Here is a 14,167-nt window from a genome sequence, read left to right as displayed (position 1 = left end):
CCAAACCTGATCTAATCTATTTAAAATATAATTGAAAAAATATATAATGTTATAAAACGCATAACAGATATAACACATAAAATAGATAAAACAAATTACAGTTCTAATATAGAACAATACAAACAATGTTCTTGTTTTTTTTCTGAAATAGAAATAACAAATAGATATTTCATAAATGGAAACAATTCATCATTATTATTTATATTAACATAAACATGCACTGCCAAAACTTCAGATCTTGACGTTGCTCCTAATTGGATTCTACCAGCAAACTTCATTAAGAATCTTTCTCAAAATGGAAAGGTATAATTCATTTGCCACAAGACAATAATGAGATATTAATTTTTAAAACTTAGCTATAATCCTGTTCACACAGAACTTCAAAGATATCTGAACAGTCCACATGGACTTGCATTTCCTTCTCCAGTCTTGATCTCCCCTTTACCAGGTCCTCCAGAGGGCGCTCTTAACTGAACTCTTCTCTTTGCTGATGATCTGCTGCTCTGTAGAGCTCAGCCGAAGCAGAACACTTTCTCTCCTGTTCTCATCTGAACATAGATGCAGGTTCTGGAAGTGGTTCAGCAGTTTTCTCTGGCTCTGTGTCTTCACTTCTTCTTTAGACAGAAAGTGAACAACATCATGAACACATCTGGAGAAGCCTTGATTAACAGCCGCTGAGCTGGAGAATAATGCAAACTGCTGTTGCTGTTGTTTTTGTCTCAGGAAGCTGGCTGTCATCTCCAGGATATCTGCTTTCTCCAGCTTGGAGTCAGTCTGCTGGTTGAGGAACTCAGGAGCCAGGAGAGACTTGAGCTGCTCAATGCTGTTGTTGATACGATCTCTGCGCATTTTCTCCACCATCGGCTTCCTCATCTGCAAAAAACAGAAAAGAGAACATTTAGTCATTTTGAACTATGAAGAGTTATTGAGCAAAAAGTAGGTAATAATAAACATTCTATGGAAGCAGGTTCTTAATTTACCTTGTTGTTCAGAGAAAGGTGCTCGTTTGAGATGGTCAGTGCTGAAGTGATGGTTGGTGCCATGGCTGTGTCTCTGTGCTGTAGCTCTCTCAGTGTAGAGTGAGTGTGATTTGTACTGGCTGCATCTCCTCTATTTATACTCCCAAATCTCCATATGAATGCGTGGGTCTTGGGCTTGTTGGAGTTTCTCACAGTTTGGAGCCAATGGGAGAGCTTGGACACACAATGTAGGGCTGCCACATGCTCAGTGGTCTTCTAATAGAGGACAATGTCCATGTCTCAGGGGAGCAGGTGGACGGGTGGGGTGCCACACTTTGTGAATCTGGGAAAGTGGTGACCCTTTAAAGAGAACAGATCTGCTGCCTGATGTTGGGATCAACATCACTGACAGAGCACACGCTCATCATCACTGCTCACACGTGTGAAGGTGATGCTCACTTTAATTTTATATAAAAGTATGTATTATTAATTTCAATAATTTCATATGTTCTATGTTTAAAAGTAAAACTCATTTACTGTATGCTCAGAAATAATCAATAATTGTTAATAGTTAACCCAAATCTCCTGATACACTTTGACATACAACATATAACAATAAAGATATGTTGAGCTTTACATTAATATTATTTCTACTTTTGGCTGCATCACTGTATTTATTATCTTAAGCTATTCTTATTTGGTTCTAATGCAATCTTTTAATGTTTTACTGCAGCGGTCATGCTAATGTCACCAGGAAAACTGTATGGTAAAATTCATCACTTATCCATAAGTGTGTCTACTCCCCTGTGTGTACCGTAATATCCAGTGGGTGGTGGTGTTTAGGATGTTAATGACGATAAACTGTGACTCTTCCCTCCTGAGCTTTCCCACACTCTGACTACTGAAAGAGAGAGTCCTAAACAATAGAAGTGTGCCTATTCACATGCAGATTTTTCTTTCATGCTGAACTTCAGAAGAAAAACAATGGCACAGTGTCTTCTCTATTGTCCCTGAGGGCTCTTGTCCTACAGTATTACTGCACCCCATTAAATACAGAATAACATTTCCAATACAAAGGGTTACATTTTGGTTGTTACCTATCAGCAGATTCTTTATGACATTACACTTCAAGAACTTTAATTAATGAATCTATTTTCTTTAGATCAGAATGAGAATTAGCTTTCTTGGCCAAGTATGTGCAACATGCAAGGAATGTGTCTTTGGTGCAATGCCTCTCAGTGTGCTTCTACCTGCAGAAAACCAAAGTAAAACAAATATATGTACATAGAAGAAATTTGCTTGTAAAATATAAATATATATGTTTAAACAGAAAGGATCAGGAATATATACACATTATATATACTGTAGTGTTGAAATATGAAATCTGAGAAGATTTATATATAGAGAAACCTTATTATATCTGCTGTTAAAACCCAAGCAGCACAGATCTGTGCTGGCAACACAGCATAGGTCAAAGACCATAAAACCAATCAGCAACTGTATTTTTCTATTCCATTACTACTACTTATAATAAATAAGTAATTTGATAGCTGAGCTGGAATTTTTTATTAAAAGTTTTTAAATGAAATTGTATGCATCACTACCAGGACTCCAGATGTAACAGATGTGTCTCGTGTCATGTCTTTGTAAGTCAGTGTGAGTTTAGACCATGTCTGAGTTTCCCACACCGAGTCCTCTGTGCTGAGATCAATGGAGTACAAAAGCTTTAGAGACCTGAATGATCCATTACTGAGGACTAAACAGTCTGAGTCTGACGTCACTGACCATCTGGAGGGAAAGATCCTTATTGGCTGAGATGTCCTGTTAATATTCACATTTTATTATAATTTTAATCTACCTTTTCCTTATTTTATACTTCAATTTTTGATTAAAAAAAAGTACATTTTCTTTGTTTTACATTAATTTCCACATTTTAATGTTATGGTTTTATTATATTTATAAATATGTCCATCGTTTTAAATGAACGCAGTATCACAATTTTAAGGACTTGTGTCATGACAAAAGTGATCACACATGTCATGATTCTGCTGTCTGTGTTTGCGTGGCATAGTCGCAGAGGCAAGATGTTGGTTTATAAATCGTCTTTTATTAAAGTAGAACATAAAACAAAACCAAAAGCTCTTTTCTGAGAGCACCTAATAACCTTTAATATAACTCTTCTTATTCAGAAAACCAACCAGGGGTCCGTTCTTCGTACGTCGCTAACTCAGTTAGCTGGATTTGATTGTTGTGGATTTGTCCTGATCTTGGATTGTTTCGTTCTTCGATGCGCTTCAAGCATTTGTTGTCATAGCAACATATCTGTAAGCTTGAACCTGCTCGGAAGCAGGTTTATTTCATGTAAACAGGATTTAGCCTGCGCTCCTGCCAGGTTATGATTGGTTGAAATGGCGAGGTCACATCTGATTGGTTAAAGAGCATGACTGACTCACGTGGAAAAAGAAAAGTATATGCCCCCTGCCATGGACACCCCCCCACCCACCCACCACCACCACCACACACACACACACACACACATAATCGCTATCAAATATTATATATGAACATAAATTCATAGGTTTATTGTTATCAAATATGATATTACTATTATAATAAACCTTAGGCACGAGACAGCCGTCAAGACCATTAATACAAATTCGTGTATAATGTTTATTTTGTAACACATTTATTTTTCAGGGGTTTGTCATAAAAATATGCTATATATAATATTATATATTAAAAATAAATATTTTATAATGATAAATTGATAAATTAATAAACAATATAAAAGTATACATAATATTTCTATTTTTTTCATGTACAACATATTTATTTTCATATTGCTTATTTTATTTTATTGTCTCATGTAATCCATATATATATCCAATATGTAAACCATATACTTATAAATTTATGTTCTAATATAATATTTGATAGCGATTACGTAGGGGGGCAATCCATGGCAGTGGGGCATTTCGGCGCATAACACGTTATGACACGTTACAAAAAAATTGAGCCGCTCTTTTTCCATTTCATCAACCAATCAGAGGGCTTGTGATCAGTGTTTCTACTGTCGATGCATATCGCCTTTTAAACCAACGCACGACCGCGCAATAATCCTAGACAACTCAATCCAGCTATACTAATCATCAACAACAGGCGTGCTCGAAGAACCGACTTAGCCAGATCGTAATTAGCACGATGATCTCATCTTAGATGTGTCAGTTCATCTCCGATGTGTCAAGCAACGTACGAAGAACAGACCCCAGCACAAAACTATAACTTTACACAACAAAAGCAATACGTCTGACTGAACTTCAGTCAGGCTATTTATACTGAACTTAATTACTTCCCTCGGTTCAGGTGGATGCTTCCTTTACCTGACCGAGGTGCATTCTGGGACTTGAAGTCCCCAACCTAAACATAAACAAACAAACGCAAGTAAAACTGAAAACAAATCTGGCCGTTTGTCGCCCTCTAGAGGTTAACCCTTATAACACATAAGAAAATACTTAAGAAAAAACACATTTTTCTTTTTCTTTCTGGTACACTCTGGATGTTGGAGGCAATATAATATGTGATAATATATCACAACTTTTACTTAAAGAATTCTTTAACACACATGGTGCAACCTAAGTTAGATTTTACTACTTTTTTTTAAGTCTACAACACTAAAACATTGCTACATTCAAAAATTTCTGAAAATATATATCAAGTATGTTTATCTTAAAAATATGCACAATAAGCTGCAGATGAAGTGATTTTATTTTTTATAAAAGCTTGTTGAAAACTGAGAAGTGAGCAAATTAGCTGCTTTATTACTATTGCACTCACAACTTTAATTAAACTTTAATTTAAAAAAGTAGATGCTATTTTTTAATTACAATGCAAGAAACTCAAAAATAAGTGTATGTTTATATGAAATGTTTGTTTAGATAAAACTTACAATAAATAGAAAAAAATCTTATAAAAATATTATGTGTGTAAAAATGCAATTGACTCACAGTAATGGTACACTTGTAAGAAAACAATAACCCCTCAAGTGTTATTCAGTTAAATTAAACATAGAAAATGTATATATCTGTACCTGTAGCTAAAACACTTTTATGACTGAGAGCAGTCATAAAAGTGTTTTAGCTACAGGTACAGATATATAAATTTTTTTATGTTTAATTTAACTGCTCTCCTCATCTGGATCTGTATTATTATTATCTATTATCTTTGTGAGTGTCTATAAGAATGTGTGTCCGGTTGAAAGCAGCAAGCCTATAATTATGTTTATAATGATTTATCATTACAATTGTGAGATAGAGTTCACCTGCACATCCAATAGACTGTAATCCTGAGATGTTTTACACTCCTACCTTTGAAAGTTTTCAAAACATCCAAGGTAATGCGGGACTTACAGTATGTCATGACAAACATGATCAAACATAAGAAAATACTTAAGAAAAAACAATTTTTTATTTTTTTTCCTTTCTGATTTGATGTTGGAGGCAATATAATATGTGATAATATATCACAACTTTCACTTGAAGAATTCTTCAACACACATGGTGCTCATAACAGAGCAGAGTTTAAACAACTTGTCTTTACAAAAAACACACAAAACTTTTCCAACAGATAAAGCCTGTTAAATATGAACATAATATTTTTCCAAGGAAATAAATGGGAATTAAGCATAGACTGTCTCAACAGATACTGTTTAGAGCAAAATGTTTAACAGAGAATTAACAGTACCATATAACAGGTACAAGATAAACCTTGACTAAGGTTCAGGCAAGTGAAACTTCTCAAATAGAATAAGAAACAGAAGAAAAATCAGCAACATATTGATACTGTACACTGACAATAAAATGTCTTTTCAATAAACTGGAAATATAAAATGTAATATTTCTGTATTAATCAGAAAGTGATCACCTTCACAAAAGGGATTTACTATTTATATATTTTAGTTCACTTTATAAACATAGTGTATTTAACCAGAACAAATATTAAGTGTGTTTTCCAGTATAATTAGTGACCAAATTTTTTAAATATGGTCAAGCTTGATCAAATCTATTCACAATATAATTTTAACTTATAAATTTAAACTATTATCAGGTATAAAATATCTAACAGATATAACACATACAAAAAGATGACAGTTCTGATACAGAACAACATTCTTTTTCCCCCTAAAATCGAAATAGCAAATGGATGTTTCAAGAATAGAAACAATTCATCATTATCATTTATATTAACATAAACATGCACTGCCAAAACTTCAGATCTTGACGTTGCTCCTAATTCGATTCTACCATCAAACTTCATTAAGAATCTTTCTCAATATGGAAAGGTATAATTCATTTGCCACAAGACAATAATGAGATATTAATTTTAAGAACTTGGTTATAATCCTGTTTACACAGAACTTTAAAGATATCTGAACAGTCCACATGAACTTGCATTTCCTTCTCCAGTCTTGATCTCCCCTTTACCAGGTCCTCCAGAGGGCGCTCTTAACTGAACTCTTCTCTTTGCTGATGATCTGCTGCTCTGTAGATCTCAGCCGAGGCAGAAGACTTTCTCTTCTGTTCTCATCTGAAGATAGATGCAGGTTCTGGAATTGGTTCAGCAGTTTTCTCTGTCTCTGTGTTTTTACTTCTTCTTTAGACAGAAAGTGAACAACATCATGAACACATCTGGAGAAGCCTTGATTGACAGCTGTTGAGCTGGAGAATAATGCAGACTGCTGTTGCTGTTGTTTTTGTCTCAGGAAGCTGACTGTCATCTCCTGGATTTCTGCTTTCTCCAGCTTGGAGTCAGTTTGCTGGTTGAGGAACTCTGGAGCCAGGAGAGACTTTAGCTGCTCAATGCTGCTGTTGATACGATCTCTGCACATTTTCTTCACCTTCGGCTTCCTCATCTGGAGATAACAAAGAGAGAACATTTAGTCATCTTGAACCATGTGAGATTATTAAATAGAAAGCAGGTTATAATGAACATTAAAAGGATGCAGGTTTTTAAATTACCTTGTTGTTTAGAGGAAGGTGCTCGTTTGAGATGGTCAGTGCTGAAGTGATGGTTGGTGCCATGGCTGTGTCTCTGTGCTGTAGCTCTCTCAGTGTAGAGTGAGTGTGATTTGTACGGGCTGCATCTCCTCTATTTATACTCCCAAATCTCCATATGAATGCGTGAGTCTTGGGCTTGTTGGAGTTTCTCACAGTTTGGAGCCAATGAGAGAGCTTGGATACACAATGAGGAATGTAGGGCTGCCACATGCTCAGTGGTCTTCTAATAGAGGACAATGTCCATGTCTCAGGGGAGCAGGTGGAGGGGTGAGGTGCCACACTTTGTGAACCTGGGAAAGTGGTGACCCTTTAAAGAGAACAGATCTGCTGCCTGATGTTGGGCTCAACATCACTGACAGAGCACACGCTCATCATCACTGCTCACACGTGTGGAGGTGATGCTTACTTTAATTAAATATAAAAGGATGTATTATTAATTTTGATAATGTTATATGTTCTATGTCTAAAAGTTAAACTCATTTACTGTATACTCAAAAATAATCACTAACTGTTAATAGTTAACCCAAATCTCCAGATACACTTTGACATACAACGTATAACAATAAGGATATGTTGAGCTTTACATTAATATTATTTCTACTTTTGGCTGTATCACTGTATTTATTATCTTAAGCTTATTGGGTTCTAATACAATCTTTTAATGTTTTACTGCAGCGGTCATGCTAATGTCACCAGGAAAACTGTATGGTAAAATTCATCACTTATTCAATTCAATTCAATTCAATTCAATTTTATTTGTATAGCGCTTTTAGCAATTTTCATTGCCGCAAAGCAGCTTTACATAGTCAAAAGAATTATTTAGGTTTGTATGAAATGTGAATTTGTATGAATCAAAATGGTCAGTTTGTCCCTGGTGAGCAAGCCGAGGGCGACAGTGGCAAGGAAAAACTCCCTGAGATGGTAATAGGAAGAAACCTTGAGAGGAACCAGACTCAGCAGGGAACCCATCCTCATTTGGGTGAAACAGAAAGCAGTAAATGATCTGCATTTATACAGTGTGTAGGGTGGGAGGCAGTTCAGCTATAATAGCTGATGTTAATTGATGTTAATATGGAGTCCAGGTAGTTATTGAAGACCCAGGTAGACTTGTAAGAAGTTCCAGTCATGAACTATCGAACTGTCAAGTCCCCAGAGAAACAGTTGCCAACACCAGTCAAGGCCAGAACCATTTTCTAGGTAGAGAGAATCATTCCCAGACACCAGACGCATCCCAGAGAGACACACGGGGCATCCATGTGACGAGATCTTCAGCCAGAAGCGGGGCACCAGGATGGGTCAGACAGGTCCGGAGGGCAGAGGGAGTCTGGATCACTGGCAGCTCAGGAACGACATGTGTAGCTCGACAGAGAGAGAGAGAAAGGGTGAAAGGGGGGACAGAAGGAGAGAGGAAAAAGAAAGAGGGGGGGAAAGAGAAGAAGAGGAGAGATGGCAGTTAGGTATGGTCACAGTCACACAATGTATAATGTGAATGTATATTAACTGTAGAGTGCAAGCAGAGACTCCGGCAGGACTAACTATGACAGCATAACTAAAAGGGAGAGCCAGAAGGAAACACAAACATGAGGGCTTCCTGAGATGTAAAGCAAACAATCACCTCACCGTCAGCAAACCTGAGTGATCAATGAGAGTGAGGAAGACAGCATCCAAACATACCAGTTCACCATAATACTCTACGTCCATGAGTCCCCCAGATCTGCTCCTTTACCTATGGCAAATCTATTTATAAAAATGCTTGGCTAAATAAATAGGTTTTTAGCCTGGACTTAAACACTGAGACTGTGTCTGAGTCCCGAACACTATTTGGAAGACTATTCCATAACTTTGGGGCTTTGTAAGAAAAAGCTCTGCCCCCAGCTGTATTTTTCATAATACGCGGTACTGACAAGCAGCCTGCATCCTTTGATCGAAGTAGGCGTGGCGGATCGTAAGACACTAGCAGTTCGCTCAGGTACTGCGGCGCAAGACCATTTAATGCTTTATATGTCAAGAGTAGTATTTTAAAATCAATGCGAAATTTCACAGGGAGCCAATGGAGTGAAGATAAGATAGGGGTGATGTGCTCATATCTTCTGGTTCTGGTGAGGACTCTCGCTGCTGCATTCTGGACTAGCTGAAGCTTATTTATGCATCTAGCTGAACAACCAGACAGTAAGGCATTACAATAGTCCAACCTAGAGGTGATAAAAGCATGAACTAGTTTTTCTGCGTCGTTTAGCGACAATAAATTTCTTATTCTGGCAATATTTCTAAGGTGAAAGAATGCTATCCTGGTAATATTATCTACATGTGCTTCAAATGAAAGGCTGGAATCAATAATCACACCGAGGTCTTTCACTGTTGCATTTGATGGAACAGAAAGGCCATCTAAAGTTACGGTGTGATCTAAAATTTTACTCCTAGCTGTATGCGGTCCTATGACTAGAACTTCTGTCTTATCCGGATTTAGCAGAAGGAAGTTAATTAGCATCCAATTTCTTATGTCCTGCACACATTGCTCAATTTTAGTAAGCTGTTTTTTCTCATCAGGTTTTGCTGAGACATATAACTGTGTATCGTCAGCATAACAATGAAAACTAATACCATGCTTACGGATTATGTTGCCCAGAGGAAGCATGTAAAGGGAAAAAAGCAGTGGACCTAAAACTGAACCCTGCGGAACGCCAAACTCCACTAGAGAACATGCAGAATAATCACCATTTAAGTCTACATACTGATAACGATGGGTCAGATAGGATCTGAGCCAGGAGAGGGCTGTACCCTTAATTCCCACTACATTTTCTAATCTGTGAAGAAGAATAGCGTGATCAACGGTGTCAAAAGCTGCACTGAGGTCAAGTAATACAAGCATAGTTACACAACCCTGATCAGAGGCCAATAGAATGTCATTTACTACTTTAACGAGCGCTGTCTCTGTACTGTGATGAGGCCTAAATCCTGACTGATACAGTTCATGTATGCCATTTCTATGTATATATGAGCATAGCTGCTCCGCTACTATCTTTTCCAGGATCTTAGACATAAAGGGGAGGTTTGATATTGGTCTGTAACTGGACAGCTGACAGGGCTCGAGGTCAGGTTTCTTAATTATTGGTTTGATAACTGCTAATTTAAAAGATTTTGGAACATATCCAATGCTGAGTGAAGAATTAATTATTCTCAACAGGGGTTCTATTATTGCTGGTACTATCTGTTTAAGAAAATGTGTCGGTACAGGATCTAATATACAGGTTGATGAATTTGAAGATACTTAATAAGAAGACACTTATCCATAAGTGTGTCTACTCCCCTGTGTGTACCGTAATATCCAGTGGGTGGTGGTGTTTAGGATGTTAATGACGATAAACTGTGACTCTTCCCTCCTGAGCTTTCCCACACTCTGACTATTGAAAGAGAGAGTCCTAAACAATAGAAGTGTGCCTATTCACATGCAGATTTTTCTTTTATGCTGAACTTCAGAAGAAAAACAATGGCATGGTGTCTTCTCTATGGTCCCTGAGGGCTCTTGTCCTACAGTATTACTGCACCCCATTAAATACAAAATACAATTTCCAATACAAAGGGTTGTATATAATATATATATATACACATTTATTTATATATATATATATATATATAAAAATCTTATTATATCTGCTGTTAAAACCCGAGCAGCACAGATCTGTGCCGGCAACACAGCATAGGTTAAAGACAATAAAACCAATCAGCAACTGTATTTTTCTATTCCATTGCTACTACTTATAATAAGTAATTTGATAGCTAAGCTGGAATTTTTTATTAAAAGTTTTAAATGAAATTGTACAGTATGCATCACTACCAGGACTCCAGATGTAACAGATGTGTCTCGTGTCATGTCTTTGTAAGTCAGTGTGAGTTTAGACCTTGTCTGAGTTTCCCACACTGAGTCCTCTGTGCTGAGATCAATGGAGTACAAAAGCTTTAGAGACCTGAATGATTTATTACTGACGACTAAACAGTCTGTGTCTGACGTCACTCACCATCTGGAGGGAAAGATCCTTATTGCCTGAGATGTCCTGTTAATATTCACATTTTTATTATTATTTTAATCTACCTTTTCCTTATTTTATGTTTCAATTTTTGATAAAAAAGTAAAATTTTCTTTGTATTACATTATTTTCCATATTTTGATGTTATAGTTTTATTATATTTATAAATAAGCCCCTGATTTCAAATAAACATTCAAATAATCACAATTTTAAGTACTTGTGTCATGACAAAAGTGTTCACACGTCATGATTCTGCTGTCTGTGTTTGCGTGGCATAGTCGCAGAGGCAAGATGTTGGTTCAGAAATAGCCTTTTATTGGAGTAGAACATTAAACAAAACCAAAAGCTATTTTCTGAGAGCACCTAATAACCTTTAATATAACTCTTCTTATTCAGAAAACCAACCAGCACAAAACTATAACTTTACACAACAAAAGCTAGACGCCTAACTGAACTTCAGTCAGGCTATTTATACTGAACTTAATTACTTCCCTCGGTTCAGGTGGATGCTTCCTTTACCTGACCGAGGTGCATTCTGGGACTTGAAGTCCCCAACCTAAACATAACACAAACACAAGTAAAACTGAAAACAAATCTGGGCGTTTGTCGCCCTCTAGGGGTTAATCTAAAAAAAATGCTCCTCCGGAGCGTTAACAGAGGTCCAGGACTCCCACCCCTATGTTCTGGGTTTGATCTGCCCACTCCTAGGCTAGGTTGCAGGACCAGTACTGGCTTCTTCAGGCATAATGCTGGCAGAACTGATCCTGGGCTGATGTCCCCAACGCGGGGTGAAATGGCTGGCATTGGGGTCTTAGGACCACGCAGCCCAGCTGGCAAGACGCCTGCGGAGCTTGGTGGCTGCGGGGCTGGCGCGATGTCTACCAAACTTGGCGGCAGCAGAGCTAACTCGACGTCCGCAGAGCTTGGCGGCAGGTGAGCTGAAGCGACGTCCGCGGTCTTTGATGGCTGAGGAGCTGACGTGCCGTCCATGAAACTTGGCATCTGCGGAGCTGGCGCAATGTCCTCCGAACTTGGCGGCAGCGGCGCTGAAGTGCTGTCTGTGGCACTCGGCAGCAGTGCTGTGCAGCTTGAAGGCAGCAGATCTGGCACGTTGTCCTTGCAGCTTGGATGCTGCAGAGCTGACTCGATTATTTATACTGAACTTAATTACTTCTCTCGGTTCAGGTGGATGCTTCCTTTACCTGACCGAGGTGCATTCTGGGACTTAAAGTCCCCAACCTAAACATAACAAACAAACACAAGTAAAACTGGGGTCGGGGGTCCGTTCTTCGTACGTCGCTTGACACATCCAAGATGAATTGACACATCTAAGATGAGATCATCGTGCTAATTACGATCCGGCTAAGTTGGTTCTTTGAGCTCACCTGTTGTTGATGATTAGTATAGCTGGACTGAGTTGTCTAGGATTATTGCGCGCTCGTGCGTTGGTTTAAAAGGCGATATGCATCGACAGTAGAAACACTGATCACAACCCCTCTGATTGGTTGACGAAATGGAAAAAGAGCGGCTCAACTTTTTTTTGTAACACGTGTTATGCGCTGAAATGCCCCCTTGCCATGGATTGCCCCCCCCTACATAATCGCTATCAAATATTATATTAGAACATAAATTCATAGGTTAATGGTTTACAAATTACATGAGACAATAAAATAAAATAAGCAATATGAAAATAAATATGTCGTATATGAAAAAATAGAAATATTATTACTTTTATATTGTTTATTTTATAATAAAATTTGTTTCGTCCAATTTATCATTATAAAATATTAATTTTTAATATATATAAATATTTATTAGCATATTTTTATGACAAACCCCTGAAAAATAAATTTTACAAAATAAACATTATACAAGAATTTGTAATAATGGTCTCGACGGCTGTCTCATGCCTAGGGTTTATTATAATAGTAATATCATATTTGATAATACTAAACCTATGAATTTATGTTCATATATAATATTTGATAGCGATTATGTGTGTGTGTGGGTGGGGGGGAGTCCATGGCAGGGGGCATATACTTTTCTTTTTCCACGTGAGTCAGTCGTGCTCTTTAACCAATCAGATGTGACCTCGCCATTTCAACCAATCATAACCCGGCAGGAGTTAAATCCTGTTTACATGAAATAAACCTCTCCCGAGCAGGTTCAAGCTTACGGATATGTTGCTATGACAACAAATGCTAGAAGCGCATCGAAGAACGAAACAATCCAAGATCAGGACAAATCCACAACAATCAAATCCAGCTAACTAAGTTAGCGACGTACGAAGAACGGACCCCCGTTGTTGTCATAGCAACATATCCGTAAGCTTGAACCTGCTCGGGAGCAGGTTTATTTCATGTAAACAGGATTTAGCCTGCGCTCCTGCCAGGTTATGATTGGTTGAAATGGCGAGGTCACATCTGATTGGTTAAAGAGCATGACTGACTCACGTGGAAAAAGAAAAGTATATGCCCCCTGCCATGGACTCCCCCCCCCCCCCCCCCCCCCACACACACACACACAATCGCTATCAAATATTATATATGAACATAAATTCATAGGTTTAGTATTATCAAATATGATATTACTTTTATAATAAACCCTAGTCATGAGACAGCCGTCGAGACCATTTTTACAAACTCTTGTATAATGTTTATTTTGTAACATTTATTTTTCAGGGGTTTGTCATACAAATATGCTAATAAATATTTATATATATTAAAAATTAATATTTTATAATGATAAATTGGACGAAACTCATTTTATTATAAAATAAACAATATAAAAGTATACATAATATTTCTATTTTTTCATATACAACATATTTATTTTCATATTGCTTATTTTATTTTATTGTCTCATGTAATTTGTAATTTGTAAACCATTAACCTATGAATTTATGTTCTAATATAATATTTGATAGCGATTATGTAGGGGGGCAATCCATGGCAGGGGGGCATTTCAGCGCATAACACGTGTTATAAAAAAATTGAGCCGCTCTTTTTCCATTCCGTCAACCAATCGGAGGGGTTGTGATCAGTGTTTCTACTGTCGATCATATCGCCTTTTAAACCAACGCACGAGCGCGCAATAATCCTAGACAACTCAGTCCAGCTATACTAATTAT

General features: G+C 37.4%; 2 pseudogenes; both read right to left on the bottom strand.

The window, feature by feature from the left end:
* Positions 1 to 214: 214 nt before the first annotated feature.
* On the bottom strand, positions 215 to 1,200 carry LOC128511377 (transcription factor HES-5-like; annotated as a pseudogene).
* A 5,183-nt stretch (positions 1,201 to 6,383) lies between these two features.
* On the bottom strand, positions 6,384 to 7,174 carry LOC128510913 (transcription factor HES-5-like; annotated as a pseudogene).
* Positions 7,175 to 14,167: the final 6,993 nt, after the last annotated feature.

The sequence above is a fragment of the Clarias gariepinus genome, chromosome 23 (assembly GCF_024256425.1).
Source record: "Clarias gariepinus isolate MV-2021 ecotype Netherlands chromosome 23, CGAR_prim_01v2, whole genome shotgun sequence".
Taxonomy (NCBI): Eukaryota; Metazoa; Chordata; class Actinopteri; order Siluriformes; family Clariidae; genus Clarias; species Clarias gariepinus.
Note: the sequence above shows the minus strand (reverse complement) of the source record. Positions and strands in the feature narration are given on the sequence as shown.